Genomic DNA, 24,407 nt, shown 5'->3' with positions numbered 1-24,407 from the left:
TAATATATAAATGTGAGCTATTATTATCCCAAACCCTTTGAAATTGAATAGATGAACTACAGGTCCATTCACTGAATATATTAAATCATCAGTTCTTATAGCATACTGAAATATTAGGGAGATCAGGGAGAAGAACATGCTAATCATCATATTTTCAAACGTCAGTCAATAATTAAGTCCCATTGTCCCCAAACCTTCAATGTTATTCTTTCAGAATAAAATCCAAATTCCCCAGTCTAAATGTTGAAAAGCTTCTTCAACCTGACTCCAATCTATCTTCACAATCTTATCTCCCTCTATCCCCTTTCACATATTTCACTCATTACACCAAATTGGTATATTTATCCTCCAAACACATGATTTTTGTTCGCCATCACACCTTTGTCTGTATCCTCCTCTTGAAGCCCCATTCTAGCTTATAAAAGTCTATCTTTCAAGGATGGAAGTCTCAAGTCTCACCTCTCCTAGAAGCCTTCCCAGACCACTGCAGTTCTCACTGCTTGCTTCCCTCCTCTTAAAGCACTTTTGACTTTGAAAATAGCTTATGATATACAGATGTTGTGTATCTTTTTAAGTTTCTGACCTGTTTTCCTAACTATGTTGTAATTCAATTCAATTTTCAATTCAACATGTTTAACCATGTATACATAGAGTATTGTAAACATCCTTTTTTTTTTTAGTTTTTGCAAGGCAAATGGGGTTAAGTGGCTTGCCCAAGGCCACACAGCTAGGTAATCACTAAGTGTCTGAGGTTGGATTTGAACTCAGGTACTCCTGACTCCAGGGCTGGTGATCTATCCACTGCGTCACCTAGCCGCCCCTTTAAACATCCTTAAAAACAGGTAGTTTCTTATACTTCCCCCATCTTCATTTTGTCTTTGCATTACCAGGGCCTAGTATAATGCCTAACACATGTAATTGATTAATAAATGGTTGCTAAATGGGAGAATGTGATATAGCATATTGAATAGAATGCTGGCCTGAGTATCAGGAAAATTGAAGTTCAAATCTATCCTGGTGAACCTGAGCAAGTCACTTACTAAGTCTCAGTTTCCTCATCTGTAAAATGGAGAATAATAGTATCTAACTCACAGAGATTTTTTTGTTGGGACCAAATAAAAAATACACGAAGTATTTTGCAAAACTCAAAACACTCTATAAATGCTAGCTATTATGGCGGTTATTATATGGCTTTATATGAGTTAAGATGCCTGTTGTTATTCATAAGATCATGGGTCAGGAGCATCATGCCCACATATGAAAGACCTCTATTCAAGGAAATTAGCAGTTTAAGAATTGGCTCTTAGTTCAATTCATTTGTTCTCAGGAATAACAGCAAAAGCAAGTGTCTAGAAGCCAGAACTTTCTAATTCTTCTACTTACAACCTTGGGCAAGTCACTTCCAATCTCTGGGCCTCCATTTCCTCCTGGGTAAAATGGTCTCATCAGTTATCCTAAAATGGTCTCAAAGTTCCCTCCCAGCTCTTAAGATTCTGTAATTAATTGATCTGTCTTAATTCGTGTATGAGACTCATGCATTTAGAGAGACTTTAGAAATCTCCTCTCCTTTCCCCATTATGTTATGTCAAGTGAACCTCTTTTGCATCACAAAGGAATGAAGCTGGATTGGTTTCTAATTCTTTAGATCCATTTGGCTTCCTTTTTTCTATCACAAGGCAGATTATTACTTCACCTTCAAATACAGCTTCTGTATTACTCTGGCCTCAATTGAGTATCTTGTCAGTCATCTAGAACCATCTATCTTGTTGAATAAGGTTTAATTTTTCTTCCTCTACTTCTAATTGACAGAACCCTACCTGAAATTACATTGTTCAATACCTCTGGAACTTCAACAAATGAAGCCAATGTATTTAGCTGCATTTTCATAAAATAAGGCTCCTTCTCCCAGATGTCAGCCTTGGCCTCTTGCTATATTCTGTTTTATCTTCTATTCTTTCAGAAGTTTGGTCCTTGCCTATGAGGCCTTTCCTCTCATCCTTGGACATCAAAAATCAGTAAGAAAGTTCTATCCAGTGTTGTCAGCATGTTAATATTTTTAAACGGTCTCATTCTTATTCCTGTTGCAGCAAAATAGACTCCCAGTCTCTGCTGCTCTTTCTCTTCTTTAACTAATGTAATCTGCCTTAAATTCCTCTATTTCTGTGGCTATCGAGTTTCTGTCTTATACCATAATTAAAATTTACTGCATTCTAAATTGTCATCTGGACCATTCCATATGATCAAGAAATGTACAAACTCGGAATTGTTTTTCCTCTAAATTACTATAAAATTTTGACTTATAACAATTAGAAGCAAACTTCAATTACCCAAATGCACTAGGGAAACATGACAAAATTCTGAATAAGTTAAGGAAGCATAAAAAGAAAAGGGTAGGACATTTAGAAAATGACCAGGGTTCAGATCATGTTTCCTTTCCATGAGAATCTGTTTCATATCAAAGTGATATCTGAGAAGAGTATTTTTTAAACCATTTTCCCAACTAAGTTAAAAAGGTCATTCAACTTCCTTTCCAAGAGGACTCTTAACCCTTGAGATTTCACCAATGTCTTTATTTTCTTTCTTCTGTTAGGTTTTGAATATATTAACACCCCTACCAGAGAAATGGTTTTCATTCATTCATTCATTCATTCATTCATTCATTCATTCATTCACCAATAGCTAAGTTACCTTTGGTAGTTATTCAATTTCAAGAGAACTAAAGGATAAAAGAGTCTCAGGTAAAAGGGGCAGATTTATAGGAGGACAGAGGCAAGAAGACAAGCTGGGTGGATATGGATGGGATGGGATCTGTTTTATTGGAGAATATGCCCATAATAACAAGATCACAGACTGATAGAAATACCAAAGTACCATTCAATAGCAATTATCTTCCAGGTACCAGCCAAGGGAATTAATGCTTTATCAGAGATATCAAACTCTCTAAGCTCAGAGACAAAACTCCTAAATTCTGAAGCAAGCAGATTAAAGTATAATTAGGAGGAAATACTATTACTCTTTAAGAAAGGATGAGGGGCAGCTAGATAGTACAGTCGATAGAGCATTGGCCCTGAAGTCAGTAGGACCTGAGTTCAAATTTGATCTGAGACACTCAAAAATTACCTAGCTGTGTGACCTTGGCAAGTCACTTGGCCCTACTGCCTTGTGCAAAAAAAAAAAAAAAAAGAAATGATGAGTAAATAGATTTCAGATAAACCTGGAAAGATTTACGTGAACTGATGATGAGCAGAACCAGGAGGACATTGTACACAGTAACAGCAACATTGTGTGCTGATCAATTATGATACTAGCTCTTCTCAGCAATACACTAATCAAAGGTAATTCTAAAAGACTTGTGATGGAAAATGCCATCCACATCCAAAGAAAGAACCATGAAATCTGAATGCAGATTAGAGCATACTATGTTTTTTGTTTTTTTCTTTCTCATAGTTTTTTCCTTTTGTCCTGATTCTACTTTCACAATATGATAAAATGTAAATATGTTTAAAAATATAAATGCAATTGGAAAATGTTTGACAAAAATAAACAAAAATGCAAGCCAACATAGATAATGTTAATCTGCAGCTTTCTAAGTAAACATGTCAGAGGCAAGGATTTTCTGTTTGACACCATTGCCTTAAAGGAATTTATAATTTCCTTCAAATAACTAAAAAATGAACACAAATAAACTTATCTAATTCACCTTTCAATTTGCTTCTCATGATTACAGACAAATTACAATTTGTCAAGTGACTTAGACAAGTGAGCTCTGATGACAGATAATAATAGGTTGCATTTATATAGTGCTTTACAAATGTAATCTCAATAACAACTTAGTGAGGTAGATATTATTATAGTCATTTTTCAAATGAAGGAACTGAGACTGAGTGATTTGCCAAAGATCTCACAAAGAGTAACTATCTGAGAGGAGATTTGAACTCAAATCTTCCTCACTCTGAGTTCAGCAGTTAATCCACTACGCCACCTGGTTGCAAATAAGCCAATATCGTTAGATAAAACAAGCCTGTTGCCTTGTCATACAAGGTGAGTCAAGTTTGAACCCAGTAAAACTAACCTTTAACCTGCTGGAAATTACATAATCTGCTTGGTACAAATGAGTGTGCTCAGACATGAATTCATCAATATTTTTCCTTCATTCTGGTTGTGCCTCCCAGTATAATAAATAACCTTCTAAGAAACATATAAAGGACACACCCAAACCATAAACCAACATAAAAAATTTCTGCTTATAAATACCATTGCTGGGGTGCTGTTAAACCTGCTACCTACCACTTAGAGAAAGTGTTAATGCTACCCAAATAAGCAAGACAGCTTAGGAGAGTGGAGAGAATCCTATGCCATTCTATCTCAGAGCATGGGCAGGGATGATGTTCTAGGTAGGTACATACCATGTATGTATATATGTATATATGTATGTAGGTATGAGATCTTTTAGTCGCACAGATAGTCACATGGATAGAGAAGCCTATTGAGATTTCCATGGTGTGCCTGGGTCATAAAAGGGGAAAAAATTAATTTGAGAAGCATTACTTCATTCTAAGAGTATGCCACATGACTTTTAATAAATCACGTGCATCAATCAATCAACAGTCATTTGTAAAATGCCTACAAATGAACACTCTCTGGGCCCCAGTTTCTCTGCCTGTAAAACAAATCAGCTGGGCTCTTTTCTTAGTCTCCTTTCTTAGTGAGTCCTATTTTAGTAGCATGCTACTTTGTGAACCTGAAAGCCCCAAAGAAATGTCAGTTTTTCTCTCAATTCTCTGAGTCAGCACTCCATTTACAGTAACAGGCAGGCAAGAAGTCATAGCATGTCTCTTTTAGTTTTTTAAGGGTTTAATCAACTACAAAGATCCATTATCTGTTTCTAGATTCCTAATGGTATCTCCTTTATCCCTAAAAATAATGATAAATTGAGAAGGCACAGAGATGGCTAGAATGTGATTACAAGAGGCAGCAGGACAAAGTGGATACAGCACTGAACCCTGGAATCAAGAAGACCTGGGTTTAAATCCCATCTTAGATATTTATTAGTTGTGTGATCCTGGGCAAGTCATTAATCTCTGTGTTGCCTTTGTTTCTTCATCTGTAAAAAGGAAACTGGCAATTAGGGGGCAATTAAATTACTCAAATGAACAATCTTTTTTTTCAGAACAGTCTCAATGTATGTGGGGTAGAAGAACTGCAACAGTATCATAGGATTCAAAGCTGATGAAATTTCAGGGATCATAGCCCAGCCTTATTTTCCACATAAATTAATCTCATTGTGCCCATGTATCCTCATTTTCACTCTGGCTGGAAGTTTTGTCTCTGCTACTGCCACTGTTCTATCCTCCAAACTTGATCTCCAGAGGCTATGCCCAGGAGGAGTTCTGAACTCCCTGTGGTTCTCAACTTTATTCCAGCTATTTTTGACCCTTTTGATGTACTGCACCATCATTCACACTCCTTCTACCTCTTACTAAAAGAACTGAAATCAAATCAATACAGTCATTTCTTTGAGGAAAAAAGGAATCCAAAGATTGCTCTTATTCCACCAACTATCCCTTTGGCTTCTCAGATCAAAACACCCTTTCCTAGCCACCTCTTCATGTTATCTCCTTCTTTTAAAAAGCAAAAGCTTTTTGAAGGTAGAGACAGTCTTCAAGAAGACCCGAGTTTAAAATGCTGCCTCATAAATACTAAGCTGTGTGACCCTGGTCAAATCACTTAACCTCTCTAAGCCTCAGTGTCCTCGTCTATAAAATGCAGCCATTTATAACACTTGCCGCCCAGGGTAATTGTGAAGTTCTAAGAATGTTGCAGCCTTAAAGAACTCTATAAATGCTAGCCACTGTTATTTTTGTTGACTTTTATTTGTATGCCCAAGCATTTGACACGCTAATAAATTTATAAATGTTGTATTTATGCATTCATTTATGAGCCTCAGGATAGATTTTCTTAGTTGATAAGTTTTGTCAATTCTACATTCGTATCTTTCAAATTCAATAATAGCTGCCATCTATATAACTATATAATTACTACCTACTGTGCACCAGACACTGTAGTAAGTGCTTTGTAAATATTATTTCATATGATCCTCACAACAAATCTGGGAGGTAGATGTTATTAAGGATTTCCCTTTTAGAAGAGGAAACAAGTAGGTAAAGGTTAGTCTCAGACTTACATTTAGGCTGTACTGCTGAAAGCCTGAAAAACAAAATGGAAAAGAAGAAGGGTGGGAAGAAGAAAAGGAAGAAGAGAGAACTGGAATTCCTCCCATTTAAAGGAATTGGATACAAATCAGTGGTGCTAGGTCTGAGGATTTTTAAAGAGGATAAGTAAAAGTTATTAACATTATTATTAACTAAAAGCTAGACAATTAAATAAACAAAAACTAGCAATGAGGCAGGATTTGAACTCCAGTCTTCCTGACTCCAGGCCTAGTTGCTTTATTTCTACTCTATGCATATAGATTTCACTCCAGTTCAGACACTGATCACCTCTGACCAGAACTATGGAAATATCTTCCTAATTGCTCACCCAGCTTCCAGTTGCTCCCCTCTCTGATTCAACCTCCACAAATTTGCTAAAATTAAGCTCTGAAAGTACATAATTGACCACAGACCCCTAAAATCTTCAGAACCTTCCTAGGATAAAATACGAATTTTTCTGTCTGGTATTTGAGAGCCTCCATAATCCGACTCCCATTTTTCATTACAAAATTTTATATTATTCTCCTTAACACAGTCCACATTCCAGCCAGAGTGGCCTGCTATATGATCCAAAAACCTAATATTCCTTGACCTAAAATTTACATCTTTGCCTTGGCAGTGCCCTGATGCCTGTACTACACTCCCTTCCTCACCTTCACCTTTTCGAATCCTTGGCTCCTTCAAAGTTCAGGGCAGATGCTATTCCCATATGCAAAGCCTTCCTGACCCTCCCTGTCCCCCCCTCAAACTAACTTGTATTTATTGTTTGTCTGTTGTATGTTCCCTTCATCTTATCTCCCCCTCACCTCTCCAGGAAGGTCCTCAAGGGGCAGGGATAGCTTAATGTATGTCAATGCTTGGATCACAAGAACATCATAAACACCTGGCATATTCAATGATTTCACCAAGCTCATGCTGGAATGGAAGCCCTTCCAGATGATTCTTTCAACAACAAAATTCTAGATTTCCATGACTTCCCATCAATTCTTAGATCCCCTGTATTTCACCCTCCTTAGACTCAATTCACCAGGTAAATAAATGTGGCCACATTAACTTTGAGCCACAGCACATCTCTCCATATCTCTCTGATTCCATTTGCCTGGTCTGATGTGTTGAGTCTCAACTGGTCTCTCAATGCTAAAATGACACTGAATTTAACAAAATCTCCCAATCCTTTCAACAAAAAAGAAATCTCTTAACCTTTTGTCACTCTCCTTCCTTCCTCTCCACCCCACCTTTCAATTTGTTTCTCATTATTAACCAAAGACAAGAAAGAAAGCAGCTTCCAGTGTAAACAGAATAAATCAAAATGATGCTAACTTCCCTCACTAATGTCCTCCATCAATCATGGATGACTTGAGCTTTTTAAACAGAAAGATTAGAGAGAGCACAGTAAAAATCCTTAAACTGTTACTGCTTTCCCAACTCTGTTACATTAAGGTGCTGAAATTGATTTGTCATTAAAAAGAGAAATACAAGTACTTTATATGCCTAGAGGGAGGGAAAAAAATCAATGAAAGAGTATGGAATTGGGGGAGGAAGGAGATGCAGAAGGGAAGGGGAGCAAATTCTTTATTGATTCAGTAGAAAAATGCAATAAGGAGAGTCAAAACAACTTCATTTAACGCCTCACTTAACCACTGTACAGGACAAGGTGACCAAACTTGACATCCGTACATAATCAAATGGCCTGAATCAACATTGTCGATGTTAATCCTCAGTAGGGTTTGTACCATTTGGGTGATGAACTCCTTCATTAGTTCTGCCTCCGCCCTTCTAAGTCTCAGGCTTACAGTTCCTGTTTTGCTGAAAACCTGAAAAACAAAACAGAAGTAAAGAAAAAAAATGGAAGAAAAGGAAAAAGGGATAACCAGAATTCCTCCCATTTAAAGGAAAAGTTCATATTTCAGTCTTTTTTACTCATTCAAATTCAGACTGATCTTTCCCCACATCCTCAACTCGGAGAAGTAAAAGAGGCTGGACTGTACAAAAAAAAAGTCTCTTTAGGTAATATTTAGAATATCTGGTGCTATTTCTCTGGGGTTTTTTTTAATCTTACAGTAGAAAGAACATCAAATTTGGAATCATAAGACACCAGTCCAAAACTCAAGTCTGGTTCTCCCTACTGTTGTGTCCTTGGGTAAATCAATTACCTTCTCTCATCTTCCTTTTCTTTATCTGTAAAATGAGAGCATTGGACTAAATGATCTCTGAGTTCAGTTTCAGTTTTAGTAATCTCTGAATTCTATTAATTATTTAGTGATATTTAAGGAGAAAATGTTTTAACAACTATAGGGCAACCTAGAATCAGAAATGTTACTGCCAAGGACATTCTCAAATATGAAAGATTATTACTAAATATTATTAATCACAGCAATGAAGCTATGGAATCCATAAAACATAGAGAACTATTTTCCAAGGTGACACAAGATGTTTAGTTTATTCCATCTTTGAAAAATTAACTAGATAAAGAAAGATTAGGAATGACTACTAAGAGATGCCAAGTCAATAGTATAAAAAGAATGAAGCTTAGTTCTCCTAACTCCCAGTCCAGTGTTCTATATGTTATCTATGTGAGTTCCTTATAAACAGGGATTTTGTTATACTTCATTTATACCCTCAGAGAGCCTATAACAGAGGCACAAAGTTTCCAATAACTATGCAGGCAGCTAGGTGGCACATTGTCTATATGAAATGAGACCATTTGCAAAGTGTTTTGTAAAAATTAAAGAATTTTGTAATTAGTGTCTATTAGTATTAGTATTATCATTATATCTATATTAAAAATGTCAACTAATCATCACATCAGAAAAAGCATTAAGGAAATTCATGTTCTGTCTTCCAGTTTCTAACTCAGACTAGAAACTAAATTGAAATCTGCCTATTTCCCATGATCAGAGATGTTCAATAGCCAACTCCCCAATGTAAAATTTAAACATACTTGTGTAATCCAATTGCAGATTCATGTATTGATAGACACTAATGGTCAGTAATCTGGAATTAAGTGTTCATCAGATGGGTAAACAAATCATTAGCTCATTTGTTTCAAGTCTAGCAAGGAATAATTTGTGAATTCCTTCATTGTTGTTTCTTGCTAAGAACTTTAGCTAGTTAATTGTCTTTACACAAGAGGTAGGTGTCAAAGACACTAACAGCTAGGCAACAAGTGAATTGATGATTGAGCCTGCAGTTAGGAAGACCTGCAGTCAGTTCAAATCCAAGCTTAAATATTAAAAGGCTGTCAAACCCTGGGCAAATCATTTAATTTCTATTTGCCTCGGTTCTCTCACCTATAAAATAGGATTAATTATAACACCTACCTCCCAGGGTTATTGTGAAGATCAAATGAGGGGGCAGCTAGATGGCACAATGGATAGAGCACTGGGTTCAAATCCAGCCTCAGACACTTATTAGCTGTGTGACCCTGGCAAGTCATTTAATCCTGATAGCCTCAAAAAAAAAAATCAAATGAGATTTTATAAAGGGATTTTTAAAACCTAAAAGTGCAAAATAAATGCTAGCTATGATTATTTTCAGACCATGCTATCAATTATCAAATGGAATAGCCAATATAAGCACAATCAATTGATTTGCTATTTCCAGCCTAATGGAACTATTATTCTAATCCTTTTAGGTGATCTTCCAAAAGGAATCCAAAAGGTCAATCCACTGATTGACCTTGGGAATTAAAAAGCAAACCCATGAACATTTATGATTTAACACATCAAAATGGTATGAACTGACCCTGGCAAATAGACCCTAGAGAAACAGATAACACTGGTTAAACAAATAAACCAGTACAAATTGTAGAATATAAATAAATGTCGAGGTATCACCTACTAATTTAATAGAAATGAGAAAGTTCAAAGATTCAGGCCCTGACCTGGTTATGCACATAGACCATCTCTTTTAAAGCCTCTTCAGCACAAAAGTCTTCCTTCAAAGTTTTGATTTTTATTTTATTTTATTTTATCTGAACAAGTCAAGTTAATGATAGATATGAAATTCACTCCTTTGAATTAGTGTTTCAATCTTTATTCCACAAACTGCAGGGTTTTTACTTTACATTATTCAAAGAATAAAAACAGTCCTCTTATAAGATGCAGTGGTTGACTTCTCCAGATCACTTCTTCTAATTGTATTCCCCAAAATCAATTTTCCTCTCTAGTCAACTGGATAATAGGATTACAGGCTAATTCCTGAAAAGGGCACTTAGAAAAACATTAGAAGATTAGCACAGCCTGGATTCAATCACCCTATGTCAGGCCATAATTTAGGCAAAAATGAAAAGCTCTTTCCTGTCATTCCAGTGGAGCAGAACTGAAGCTAAGGATGATGTGGAAATCTAAGACCAGAAGAATGCCTCTCCTAACCCTCTTCAGCCCCTTTCAAAGATTTCACAAATCTTACTTCAGTAGCTTCCAGGAGCTGGCTCAGCACATTTTCAGAACAGCTCCAAACCCAAGACCTCTAATCTAAGGAAGCATCAATGCCTCATGGCAGACTAGATGTTCTCCCTTTTTATAGTCACCTTCTGCCTCATGAAATATGCATGTACTGTAGATATTTCCATAGATGCTACAATGATACCTGAGGTGAAAATTCCTCTTTTTCTCACTTCACTACAGAAGGGATTAGGCAAAACTGAATCCTTGAGCTAGAAGGAATTGATAAGAAATTTGTCTTAAAATACTTGCAGGACTGCCCTGTGAAAAACAGAACAGACTAAATCCAGAAATAGAAACAAAATCAACAAAACTTTCAGAGGCAAGTTTCAGCTCAGCTTAATGTTAAAAGTAAATTTCAGGGGGCGGCTAGGTGGCGTAGTGGTTAAAGCACCGGCCCTGGAGTCAGGAGTACCTGGGTTCAAATCTGGTCTCACACTTAATAATTACCTAGCTGTGTGGCCTTGAGCAAGCCACTTAACCCCATTTGCCTTGCAAAAATAATAAAAAAAAAAAAAAACCTTAAAGAAAATGAAAAAAATAAAAAAAGTAAATTTCAGGGGCAGCTAGGTGGTGCAGTGGATAGAGCACTGGCCCTAGAGTCAGGAGGACCTGAGTTCAAGTCCGACCTAAGATACTTAATAATTACCTAGATGTATTTGCCTTGCAAAAAAAAAACCTTAAAAAAAAAGTAAATTTCACATAATCAGAGTTCCTAAACAGCTGGAAAAAGAGGCAGGGCAATGTCTCAGGGACAATATAGAAGACTTTTTGCTTTGGGCAAAGGATTGGACTAAATGGTCTTTGAAGCCACTTTTTAATTTAAAAAAAAGCTTATATTGGGAGATCCCTATACTAATGAAGTCATATTATTGGACATAAGAAAATGATCCTGTAGCTAAATCAGTCTATCAGCAACATGAATCTTTATTTAGGAACCATACATGTGATGCAATTTAATTAAAAAAATGTTAAATACTCAGTTCATTTCAGCAATTTTGTGCCTAATATTTGGAAGACACTACAGATGCAAAAAATAAACCTCTCTTTTTTATTGGCTGCTTCCCTACTGCCAAAAGCATTCCCATGTCTCCCCAGTTCTCAAAAACCCTTACTTGAACTATCCATCTCCATCAGCTATCACCCCATATCTCTCCTTCCATTTGTGAAAAGTCGTGAAAAGGCTAACTGTAAGTGTCTCCACTTCCTCTCTTCTCACTCTTATTAACCTTCCTTCTATACCTGGGCTTCCAACCTCAGCATTCAATCAAAACTGCCATCTGCAAAGTCAGTAATGAATTGCCAAATCTAAGTCTTTTCTCAATCCCCATCCTTCTTGACTTCTCTGTAGTCTTTAAGTGTTGACCACTCTCTTATTTTTGATACACTATGTGACTTTTTCTCCTGGTTCTCCTATCTAAGCAAATTTCTATATTGCTTTTGAGAGTTTCCACCATCTTTTCCTCACCCAGGAATCATGTTCAAATCTTCAATCTCTCTCACTCCTGTCAGGGTCTTTTAATTTTATCTTCATAACATCCCTCCTAGTCCTTTCTCTCCTCTGACATTGCCACCCATATTGTACAGACCCTTATCACTTCACATTTGGACTATTGAAATAGACAGGCTACTGTCAGCCTCCTTGCCTCAAGTCTCTCCCTACTCTAGTCTATCCTCCCCTCAGCTATCAAAATGATCTTCCTAAAGCCTATGTCTAACCATGTCACCTCCTACTCAATAAAATCCAGTGACTCCCTATCATCTGTGATTATCAGTCATTTTCAGTGATGTGAAACTCTTCATGACCTCATTGAGATTTTTCTTGCCTTTGCCAAGAAATACTGATGTGGTTTGCCACTTCCTTCTCCAGCTCATTTTACAGATGAGGAAACTGAGACAAAAAAGGTTAAGTGACTTACCCTGGGACACACAGATAGGAAGTAGATGAGCCTTCCTGATTCCAGGTCAGACACTCTGTTCACTGCTGTCCTTGATCAAATATAAAATCTTCAGGCTGGTATATAAGGATATTCATCACCTCCACTATCTATCCAATTTTCTTACATCCCCGCAATCCACTCCACCATCAAGGCCTCCATGCTAACTCCAGGTCATTTCATTAGTGGTCTCTCATTCCTGGAATGCTCTTCTCCATCTCTGCTTTCTGGCCTCCTTGATTTTCCTCAAGACACAGCTAAAAATCTCATCTTCTGCAAGAAGTTTTTCCCAATCTCCCTTAATTCTAGTGCCTTCCCTGTATCTTAGATAAAGCTTGTTTGTACATAGCCCCATTAGACCAAGAGCTCCTTGAGAGGAAAGATGGTCTTTGCCTTTCTTTGTATTCCCATACCTTGACATGGGGTACTCAGTAAGTGCCTAATAAATGTGTAGTGAATGACAATGGTCCCTGCCCTTCCTCAAGTTTACATGAATCAAGAAGAGGAGAGGAACAGGCAAACAACATATTCAAATATAAGTCAATGCAATATAATTTTGTGTGTGGAGATTCATGCAGGATAAAGGAATCACAGCTGAGATTAGGAAAAGTCTCATATAGGAAATGACACAAGTTTTCTTTGACAAGATCTAGAGATTCCAAGAAATGAAGGTGAGGAAGGAGAACACAGGTGCTAGATTAGAAAAAAGACAAAACAATAGAAGATGAAAGTCAAGTACAAACAATAATTAGAACAGTCTGACTGAAATACAGAAAATGTGAAGGAGAATAATATATCTTTCTGGAAAGAAAGGTAGAGAGGTAAGAATGTGGAAGGAAGGAGGTGTAGTGAGAATGTTATGTGTGTTAAAGACAGAAGTTTATATATCTTATCCTAGAAGTAAGAGACAGCTTCTTATCCTAGAAGTAACAAGACAACTTCTTGAAGCTTCCTAAGCAGGTCAGCAATATAGGTCAGTCCTACACACAAGAAAAATCAGTTTGGTGTGTGGAGGATGCATTGATGAAGGGGTAAACTGAAGATGGGGAGACTAATTAGGGCGCTATTGCAAGAGCCTAGATGAAGGGGCAGCTAGGTGGTGCAGTATACAGAGCATCAACCCTAGAGTCAGGTGGACCTGAGACACTTAATACTTACTTACTGTGTGACCTTGGGCAAGTCACTTAATCCCATTGCCTTGCAAAAAACAACAACAAAAAAGAGTCTAGGTGAAAAGTGAAGAAGGTTTGAACCAGAGTAGTGGTTATGTGAGTGGGAAAAAGGGTGGGAATGTTGTAGAATATAATAAGCCAGCCTTGGCAACTGATGTTAGCTGGGAGTTCGGAGATAAGAATGACTCTAAAGTTAAAAAACTGGGAAATTTAGAAAGATGGAGATGCTCTTCTCAGATAAAGAAAAGTTACAAAGAACAGTAGGTTTAGAAGAAAAGATTAGCTTTACTATGGATCTCTTTGTACTAGAATTTAATTCAAATTATTACCCACTAGTCAAAAAACTATTGTACACTTTTGAGAAACTGGACTATTCTGTTCCCTCTACACATTGTACTTTCCTTTTATCATCCTTTTTGTCCATGCTTTTCCTTGAGGCTGGTATGTCCTTTGTTCTATTGAACTAAGGGATGAGTAGAGCATATCAAATAGTTAATTGGAATTAGAAGTCAGAAAGACCTGAGTTTGAGTCCTACCTCTAACACTTACTAGTTATATAACCATAAGTACATTTTTCATCACCTAAAAAGGGGGATAAAATGTATAATGCTGAAAAGCATGTAAATATCTACAAACCTTAAAGTGTCAATTAATTTAAATGTGAGAGGGGCAGGTAGGTGGCGCAGTGGATAAAGCACCAGCCCTGGAGTCAGGAGTACCTGGGTTCAAATCCAGTCTCAGACACTTAATAATTAAGTAGCTGTGTGGCCTTGGGCAAGCCACTTAACCCCATTTGCCTTGCCAAAAATCTAAAAAAAAAAAAAAATTTAAATGTGAGTTATTACTTATCCATCCTTTAAGGCCCAATTCAAATGCTACATCATCTATATAGCTTTCCCTAATCTCCTGCTGTCTATTACATTGACTCAGGACCACATGAGGTCTAAGGAAAAGACCTAAAAGAACTATAATCCATAATATTATATAAATAATATAGCTATGTTGTAGTTTTATTCTCCTACTAGACAATAAGTTTAATAAGGACACAAATAGTTGTTTTGGCTAAATTTCCATGATGCTTTACAAAGTATAATTTAAAAAGCTTTTGTAATGGAATTTTGTTTTTATTTTTAATAAGTAGTTTTTAAAATAAAATTTTGGGGAATGGGATTTCTATATCCAAGATTTCACCAATATAGGGAACTTCCAATGTGCTGCTTCACCCACCACCCAATGCAAATCAGTAACTAGTTGAGAAGTTATGATCTGAGAGAGCTTTCTGGGTCACTGCGAGGTTAAGAGAACTGCCCATGATCAAAAAGCAACAATGGCTGTCCCTCTATCTACCTACACCAAGCTTCTAACAGCAGCAATGACAAGTAACTGAAATATAGCCCTTTACAATTTTCAAAGCTATTTCAATACAACAGTCCCTTCCAGTAGGGAGTGTTGTAAATCTGGTAATCTAGAAATCAGAACTTGGCTCCAGATCTCAATATTTATCATAGTAATAGGTTCTAAGGACCAGAATTATATACATATATATATATATATATATATATATATATATATATATATACATATATATATACATACATAATTCCTTTCCAAATGATTTCCTAAGTCTAACAGTATTAACAAATGTGAAAATGTAAACAAAAGCATAATAAGCCTTTTGAGAAAGGAACTGGAAATCCTCATTTCCCCTTTTTACATTTCTACTTACTCCGGGGGTTCACAGTTCTCTTATTTTGTTTGTAAGGTACAAGCTCCTGGGTAGCAAGAACCTGGTTTTCTGCCTTAACAGTGCAGTGTTGAACTGGAGAGACTGAAGTCTGTGGCCTACAATGACAATGAAAAATTAAGATTGTATTAGCTTTGATGATGATAAAGATGAATGTTGCTTATCACCTACAACAAAGAGATGGGAGGTTTAATAAGTTAATGTTTTTAAAAGCTTTCATAACCACGTTGATGAAAGCAGCTATATTACTACAAAGCAACCTTTCATCTATGAGGCTAAAATACTGGTGCTCCCTTTCTACCCATCCCTTGTCTTCCAAGTAAAATGTGAGACAAAATGGCAGAAACTGTCACTGCTGCAGCTTCCTTAGTCCAGAACAGAGAGACCTCTTTTAGATCACAGATCACATTATTTTTTTCAGTTTGACTAATACAGCTCGTCTATTTTTTTTCTTAAACAACATCATTGATGACACACACAGATGCTTTACTTGGATGCACAGGGCCATCTGAGGAAAGAGGAAAAAAAAATCTTCCTCTTTGAAAATGAATGCAAATAGATTCCAATCAACAGGAAGAGCTCAATTAGAGCCAAGTTCTGTATGCTCCAAAGGTGTTGCTATTTTCTCTCTGGCTTTCACCCATTTCCTCTGACCTTGGAGGGTTGGAGGGGAGAAGGGGGAAGGGAATTGGGAAAGATTAATGGTGACAGGCCTAATGGAAAATGGGTCATTGAGCACAGTGTTCGATGTAAGCCCAGAAAGAGGGAGCAAGACAGAAGGGCAATCAGGACAAGTAGGACCATGGCTCCTTGCTACTAAAATTGAGAGCCTCTCCTGCTTCAGGGTTCCAAAAGTTATTTATAAAGGCTACCACCTCAGTAGGGAAGGTTGGCCCTCAGCTAGCACAGAACAAGGGAGATCCCACATCAGATCTATCCCAATTTCAACACGTGAAGTTAACATGGTGAATCAGATTGTTCTTAGGGCTGAACTCTGTAGGAGTTTATTAATTCCATAGAGGAAGGAATAAGTAAGGATTCATTAAGCATCTACCACTGTGCTAAGTGTTTTCACAAATATCTATTTAAGACTCCATTCTACAGCCAGACATGAACCCTACCCATCTTCTAAATAACCATGTGAAAAAGATGAGACAAAGTAGAAGGCTCACCCCAGTATTCACCCCAGTTCTGGAACCAATTGAAAGCCTTGTAGCATTAAGAAGGGATCACCTATTTATGTCTTTGTGTAGCAGTGGCTCCTTAGTTATTTGAAGCTGATTTTTCTGAGCTGTGGTTTAGAAAGGCAAGGATTGCACCTTATCCATTTTGTATCCTTCATAACTCCTATACCTGCAAGCAATAAGGTACTCAATAAGTTACATGGCTGAATAAATTGGTATAATATCTAGTAGAGTATTATGTTACAAGGGGTTCTTAGTGCAAATAACAGGGTAATAGGGTCAACTTAGGGGAAAAAAAAACAACCCAAGAAAACATTAAAGCATTAGGAGATAGACCATTGTAGCTAAACTCTTCCAATATTTTCCTCCAAACAACTTAAACTAACATGTCAAATCATATTCTGGAGTGACATAGCTAACAAAAGGATGGGCTGAGAAATTTTTTTCAACGTAAGACAATTCAGGATGTTGGAAGGAGAGGTCTATGCATCTACATAGGTGCAAACACTATGCTGTGAGTCTTGGAGTCAGAGACAACAGTCAACCACTGGAATAGTGACAATTTTCACCTCCTAGATATAATAAAGGGATTGGACTGGTTAGAAAGAGATTATAGGGGAAGCCTTAGACTGCTACTGGTACTGTTTGGTAATTCTACTGCCCATTGCCCAGGTTCAGGTCACAGAACAAGGCAGAGAGAGGAGTGTTCACACTTGTGGTTGCAAGGAACCAAGAACCAGAGAAAAGACCAGGAAAGCAATGACCATACCTCTCCCTGGATCATACCCTTTGGAGGCATTGAATACTTTTACAGTACCCTCTCACTTCCCAAGTAAGCAAAGCCCAACTCATAACATAAAGTTCAAAGTCAAAAAATCTGCTATGATAAGTGAGAAACTCAAAACAGAATCAGAAGATAATAGAGAAGAAAATCTCTACAAGCAAAGCCTCAAAGAAAAATGCAGGCTGGACACAAGTCCAACAAGAATTCCTGGAAGAGATAAAGAACATGTTGTTGTTGTTGTTTTAAAAAGCAAAAAAAAAAAGCTTTTAAAAACTAAGTGAGTGGCAAAGAAAAAAATTGGGAAACAACTTAAATACAAGAAAATTATGAAGGAAATTAACCATTGGTAAAAGAGGCACAAAAAATTCTGAAGAAAATATCACCTTCAGAAACAGAATTGGTCAAATGGTAAAAGAGGTACAAAACTTCAATGATGAAAATAACTCCTTAAAAAGCAGAATTGGCCAAATGATAAAAGAGGTACACAATCTCACCGAAGAAAACAATCCCTTAAAAATTGGAATTGGCTAAGTGGAAGCTTACTTCAAGAAACAAAACAAAAAAAAAAGAATTTTTAAAAAGTAGAAAACATTAATCATCAAATGGGTTGCAACTAGTGAAAAGCCAGACTCTTTTAGAAATCCCCAATTCTTAATCTCTCTTTACGTTGACAGAATTTAATAATGTTGGACAACCTCTTTTCTTTAATCTCTCCAGAAACTCCAGATTGGAGATGAAGGCTGAGAAGGGATTATCAAGACATCTCCACTGAGTAAATAGGGTCAAACAAAACAGGAGAAATAAGGGGTTCATCCTTCTTGTAGCTAGAAAGATGTCATTGTAGACAAATAAAAGACAGTCTTTTTTTAGTCAACTCCAAGTGAACTTGTAAGGAAATTATAATCCTGAAAAGCATTAATAGGCTAAAAATAGAAGGAAAAAGTTCTAATAATGATTTAAAACAATTACTAGGATCCATAACAAAAGAATCCAGGATAATTCAAGAAATATTTTAAATTTTTAGAAGCTGATATCATGACATTCATTATAACCTCCCCTAAACTCTTAAAATATTTGTCTGGAGAGATGGGCAATTCAACATTCTCTCTTAAAAGAAGGAACATATCTTAAAGTATTACCAATATGCACTCCCAAATACATTGGTCCTTAGATGGATTTGAAAGTCTTAACCTGGGTGAATTGAGTAAATTCACCCAATCTAGCACCTTTTATCAACACACATTCTGAACCCAGGTAAGCAGCCTCATAGAGGTGATCATGTCCAGAAACTCACTTTTCAGATATTAATTTTCATCGTATTTCATTTCTCTGTTCCCCTTGGACCTGGATCATTCCAGGCTTGAGGCTGTGGTTAATTTACCTTCTATTTTAGCTGCTACCACTTATTAAAAATCTAAACCTCCAAAATTACTCTTTTTTTTAATAAAAGCAAAAACTTGGAAGTCAGACTGAGAGGCAGAATCTCAAATCAGACTGTTCATTCAGACAATTTCATTCCTGAAACTTTTCTTTTTAATAAATTAGGTCAGCACCATAGCATTTCCAACATGCATCTGGGGCCCCAGCTGAGCTAGCTCCTTTTTATTATAAAACATAAATTGGAAAAGAAGTATTCTTCCCTAGCACAGAATTTTTAATATAAAGGAAAATGGTAAAGACAGATACATCAACCCAAAAGGCACAGGGTGATGAAGACCAGATATATACTTCAAGGCATCAATTCTTTCGATCTCCATTAATTTTTATAGTTTTTCCTTCACAACTGTCAACTAATCTGCCTTTCACCTGAATGTCATGAGAATTGAAGAGTTCCTAGAACACTAGAATTTTAGAGCCAGTATAGATCTTTAAAATTTTATTGTCTAAAGCCTCACATTTTATAAAGGAAACTAAGGCTAGTAAATGATAGAGAATCCCAGTTCAGATCTTCTGACTTCCAAGGCAATTTCCTTCAGGGACAGAGATGAATTCTTCAATAGTCACTGCAAAGATTATCCAAATTGAGTTTATATCCCCTTTCAATAACTTCAGTGAAAGGTCATAAGATTGGCACTTTCTACAAGCCCAACCACTGTGACCTGCTACAGGCTTAGTTTTCACACTTGATGAGGAGTCCCAGAGCATGCTCAGCCTTCTACAACATTTGAAGTTTCTAGTAATAGTTTGTTTAGTTAGAACTAGACAAAATATGCAAATTCTGATCTCTCCATTTCTGTCACTAGGCAAAGTCTCTCTGAATTTATTCTAAAAGGGAAAGAAAAGTATGTTGAATTTAGTCAAAGGACCTGCATTCAAATCCTGCTTCTATAACTTATTACATTGTGATCTTAGGCAAGTCATTATCTATATTTGTGATTTAATCATTTAATCCTCATTGGGGCAGCTAAGTGGCACAGTGGATAGAGCACTGGGCTTGGAGTCAGGAGGACAGGAGTTTGAATCTGAACTCAGACACTTGTCTCTTACTTGCTGTGTGACTTTGGACAAATCACTTCACCCTCATTTCCCATCTGGAGCCCATCTACAGGTTGTCCTAATTCAAATCTGGCCATTGAACCCAGATGACTCCAGAGGAGAAAGTGAGACTGATGACTTAGCCCAACCACCTCTCGTTCAAATTCAAGTCATGTGCTTGGCATGGCATTCCTCCCTGATGTCATGATCTTCTTCAAGAATGAAGGACAAACATTAACCAATTCTCCTGGGTAGGGAAGAATGAAGTAAAAAAGGGAAGGAAGGGTAAAAGGAAAGAAGAAAGAGAAGGAGGGAGGAGAGGAAGGAGGAAAATGGGGAAAGGGAGAGGGAGGGGGAAGGGAGAAGGAGGGAAGGTCAAATAATACTACATTCATCAGCAGAGGCTTCACATGCGATTATCCTTCTCTGATAAATGTAGACAGTTCCAGAACACCCAGAACTTTTCACTTACAGAAAGAAAAACTATTTTAGTTAGTATCAACAATCCCTTGACTATAACTATCAATTTCTTGTGATGAACTTGCAACATGCTAGTAAGACACAATGGATGAGTATATTTTCCTCAACTAAAAATATTGGACAAATATGAAAGTACATGGTTCCCATGTGCAGTGATTTTGAGAGGAAAAAAACACCAAGTTAGCCAATGAATTATTTGACAGAATTGCGGTTTGAGGCTTGGCACAGAGTTCTAGGAGAAAGGTCAGAAAGAAGATGCAGATGTTTTCCTGTGGCAGAATGGAAAGAAAAATCCTCATTTATCCACCAGGGCAAGGGTTCTTAACCCAGGGTATGTGAATTTGTTAATATTTTGATAACTGTATTTAACTATAATTAGTTTCTTTTTAAGTCTATGTATTTTAGGTTCTGCATTTAAAAATATTATTCTGTGATGTACCTAAACTTCACCAGCCAAAAGGTTTCATGATACAAAGATAACTCTGGCTCTGCCAGTCATTAATTTGGCCCAAGTTCTACTCAAATGAATTTTTGTCACTTCATATTATTAATGTGGAAAATACTATTCAGAGACACAAAGATGAAAAGTCACAATTGACCTCATAGAACTTACAGACTAATAGAGGACACACAAATGATAAGAAGTATCCAGTCAAGATACTTTTAGAAAAATTGAAGGAAAGATCACTTTGGACTAGAGGCAGTAGGAATGAGGGAAAGAGAAATTTCTATTTATAAATATAATTATAATATAATTAATAAAACATAATTAATATAATGTGGTATAATATATGTTAATATAATTAATATAATATATTTATTTATTAAAATAAGAAGATTTTAGCAGGTAGAGAATGTGAAGGGTATGCAATCTAAGCATAGCAGGAAAAGTTTGTAAATATGAAAGACAGGAGTATATCATGCTACCAAAAAACCCCTAGTAATCCAGTATATAGGAAAGAGAATGATTGAAATATGGTTAGAAATGCTGGTTGGAGTCAGAATGGGAAGCCTTAAATGCCAAACTAACTGCATGTTATGATAAAGGCAATAAGGGATCACTTTAAAATTTTTGAACAGGGCCCTAAGAGTCTAACCTCTGCACTAGGAATATTAATTTGGCAGCCAACTGAAAACTAAAAGGGAAGGACTAGAGGTAGGGATAACAATCAGGCTTCTGTAATAACATAACCTGAGGGAGTTAGGGACTGAATTAGTCTTAGCAGTACACATGGAGAAGATGCATAGCATATAAGAGATTGCCAAGGAAGCTTGGCAGCATTTGGCAAAGGATTGGAATAGGAGAAGAAAGGGGGAAGGAGTGTGAAGAGAAAAGTGGATTGTCTGAGAAAGACAAGAGTCAAAGATGACTCCAAGGTTTCAGGCTTGGGTGACTATGAAGATAGTAGTAATAGTATCAATACAAATATGGAAGTTGCAGAGAATTAGGAGTTTATTGTTTTGGATTGGGTTTTGGAAGAAGCATGGCAGGAAAAGAGAAGAAAAAGCATGTTAGACCACCTATTCTCAAGGATTGATGTAGTTGGGCATTTCTAGAGAAGATATTAACTGGCAAGGAATTTGGATAAGCCAAACACTCAGAGAAGGTTAAATACAATGAACTTCAGTTCTGCTTAAGCATTCTGCTTAAAAGTTTTCTCTCAGGGCAGCTAAGTGGCATAGTGGATAAAGCACCGGCCCTGGAGTCAGGAGTACCTGGGTTCAAATCCGACCTCAGACACTTAATAATTATCTAGCTGTGTGGCCTTGGGCAAGCCACTTAATCCCATTTGCCTTGCAAAAACCTAAAAAAGAAAAAAGTTTTCTCTCTTTAAAGACTGACAGGCAACAGAATGTCAATCATATCACATCTTGGCTTTGTTGCCTTACTTCTAAGACTAAAAGCATAGTTACAAATCCCCAGTTTCTATCCTAGTTGCCCTAAAACTAATTTTAAAGTAGAATAAATTCAAATTTATTGATACTTAATACAACATGATTTATTTGTGAACTATCACATAAACCATTACCTCTTCTTACCTTGAATACACATCTTTAGTGCATTTTTTTTTTAGGTTTTTGCAAGGCAATGGAGTTAAGTGGCTTACCCAAGGCCACACAGCTAGGTAATTACTAAGTGTCTGAGACCGGATTTGAACCCAGGTACTCTTGACTCCAGGGCAGGTGCTTTATCCACTACGCCACCTAGCCACCCCTAGTGCATTATCTTTGTAATTGCTCTTAAAACATTGTCTAACCTGTAGATATATGCCTCCATAGTTACTAAGATTAATAAGGAGAAAAAAACCAACCACTGATTAAAATTTAAGATTTTTAATAGTTCTGGTGTAACTAGCTGGAGGGAAAATGTAATAGAATCCTTACCTCAACTTCTCCCTTCAAAAACCACTATGCATACTGCTGCCAGACTACTTAGTATAATTAGTCAACAATTATTTATTGAGCACTATCAATTGTCAGGCACTGTGAACAAATATAAAGTCAGACAAAAAAAGTACCTACTCAGGTACAAATGCACTCAGTCTCATGGATTAACATGCAAACAATATACAAATAAGATAGGTAAGAAGGCCACTGTCATTGGACTTCAATTCACTCAGAAAGGAATAAGGTAGGTTAGGGTCAGGTTATGAAGGATTTTAAAAGCCAGGGGATTTTGTATTTTATCCAAGAATAGGGAATCACTGAAGTTTATTGAAAGAAGTAGGGAAGGGATGAGGGGTGGAGAGCAGGGAGATATGACATATGACCAGAAAACATTTTCCTATTACTCTCTTTAAAATATTCAGTGACTTTCCTAACACCCATAAGAAGCCCAAATTCAGTCAACATTTATTAAACACATAATTAAATGCAAGGCAGAGGAGTACCCTGGCATAGTGGATAGAAAGCTGATCTTAGATTCAGGGAAGAGCAAGGGTTCAAGTTTTCCAATGAAATTAGAGGTCTGATCCAAAAAATAATTTTTTTTAAATGCAAGGATGTAAGGGTACAAAGGGTAAAAGAAAGCAAAACAGTCCTTAACCCTCTCAAGTTTACATTCTACTGAGGGTCAAAAGAGAAGGGATTAAGAGAAGTAAATGATTAAATAAATACAAGATAATTTAGAGCCATAACAGTAAAGACATAAGGAAGGCTTCCTAGAGGTCTTTCCCTAAATTATCTTTGTTTTTTGTTTTGTTTTGTTTATATTTTTGCAAGGCAAATGGGGTTAAGTGGCTTGCCCAAGGCCACACAGCTAGGCAATTATTAAGTGTCTGAGACTCCAGGGCCCGTGCTTTATCCACTGCACCCCACCTAGCCGCCCTCCCTAGATTATCTTACATTTTCTTACCTGTAGAGTTGCAATTTGATGGAAGTGTTGCTAGAAGAGAATGCATTCCTAATATGGGAAATAATAGCCAGGGCAATGAATGAAAGAAGGTAATACAATGGTGGGTCCAGAAAATGTCAAACAAGCCTGCTTGCCTGTAATGTAGGGTATAGAAAAACCTGAAACCAGATTATGAAGGATTTTAAATGTCAAGAAAAAGAGTTACTCTTTTGTCTAAAGGCAAAAAGAAACAAATGGATATTTTTTTTCAGCAAGAGAACAGAATGGTCAAACCTATGCTTTTTGGAAGATTATTTTAGTAGTTATGTAGAGGGGAGGAAAGAGTGGAAGCATAAAGACTAAGTAAAATTCTATTCAAAAATCCAAATAAGGGTTGATAAGGGCCTGAACTATAGTAAGCATGTGAGAATACAAAAGGTGATATTGCAGCAGGTAGTGTGAAGGTAGAATACCAAAGATTCAATCATTGGATTTAGTGAGAGAAGTCAATGATTTCAAGGTTGCAATGAAAAATGATAGAAAGATAATGTTCTCAAAAGAAAGTTTGAAATGGTGAAACAGGTTCTATCTTGGATATGTTGAAATTTAAATGTCTGTGGCATATCAAGATCGAGATAAC

General features: G+C 36.7%; 1 long non-coding RNA gene across 1 annotated transcript; it reads right to left on the bottom strand.

The window, feature by feature from the left end:
- Window positions 1–7,781: 7,781 nt before the first annotated feature.
- LOC141517119 (uncharacterized) lies at window positions 7,782–23,917 on the bottom strand. Its single transcript, XR_012476798.1, has 3 exons — window positions 23,789–23,917; window positions 15,493–15,608; window positions 7,782–8,026 (listed from the first exon to the last, which is right to left on the bottom strand). It is a non-coding gene; the product is annotated as an uncharacterized LOC141517119 (long non-coding RNA).
- Between the last annotated feature and the right edge of the window lie 490 nt (window positions 23,918–24,407).

The sequence above is a fragment of the Macrotis lagotis genome, chromosome 1 (genome assembly GCF_037893015.1).
Source record: "Macrotis lagotis isolate mMagLag1 chromosome 1, bilby.v1.9.chrom.fasta, whole genome shotgun sequence".
Classification (NCBI taxonomy): domain Eukaryota; kingdom Metazoa; phylum Chordata; class Mammalia; order Peramelemorphia; family Peramelidae; genus Macrotis; species Macrotis lagotis.
The sequence above is the reverse complement of the archived record's forward strand: the minus strand, read 5'-3'. Positions and strand labels throughout refer to the sequence as shown.